The sequence below is a fragment of the Charadrius vociferus genome, unplaced genomic scaffold (assembly GCF_000708025.1).
Source record: "Charadrius vociferus isolate BGI_N301 unplaced genomic scaffold, ASM70802v2 scaffold906, whole genome shotgun sequence".
NCBI lineage: Eukaryota > Metazoa > Chordata > Aves > Charadriiformes > Charadriidae > Charadrius > Charadrius vociferus.
The window spans coordinates 1,384,997-1,385,680 of NW_009648878.1; the positions used below are offsets into that span (position 1 = coordinate 1,384,997).

General features: G+C 42.8%; 1 protein-coding gene across 1 annotated transcript in view; it reads right to left on the bottom strand.

Moving 5' to 3' along the window:
- WNT2 (wingless-type MMTV integration site family member 2) overlaps positions 1 to 684 on the bottom strand; it is a 19,760-nt gene that overhangs the window by 16,915 nt on the left and 2,161 nt on the right. The window lies entirely within an intron of this gene.

The window sequence follows — 684 nt, forward strand, 5'->3', positions numbered from 1 at the left end:
TAACCTGAAGCATTTAGGAGAAGCCAAACCCCCGCTTTTACAGCAGTATTTAAAAAAAAAAAAAAAAAGAGAAAGAAAAAGAAAAACCAACCCAAAAGACAAAAACCTTGACAAAAATTAAATTACATCATCATCTGTATCCAGATGGTCTCTATTAGTCCTGAAATGTTTCGAAAGGTACCTTTTATAAAACTCAAACCGCTATAGGTGTCTTTTGAAGGGATCAAACAGAAGAAAATATCCTTTTTCTTGTATTTTCATTACTTTATACGACCATAAAATCGTTAAAGCCGTGACTTCCAAAAAAATATGTATACTTAAGTGGCAGTTAAAAGACACCATGACAAAAATCCAGCGCAATAAATTACGTTTATACGGCTACGGACACAGATAGTAATTTAATTGAAATACGCTCGGTCTGATAAATCAGGCTTTGATCCCGCGTCAGCCAGTGTCAAGGTTAAATATGTTCCCCAGGTTCATAAGAAGCGGTTTAACTCCTCACGCCAAGACATTTCTGTCTGGGCTCGGTTGGGGTCCCCAGTTTGCGGGGCAGTTTCCCGTTCCCAGCCTAACCCCTTACACGACCCCGTGTTTGGGATAGCGAGACCCGGTGTGGTTCGAAGCGGGGTCCTGCGCTGCCCGCGGGGCTGTCGCCCCTTCGCACTTGCAGCTGGCGGTTCA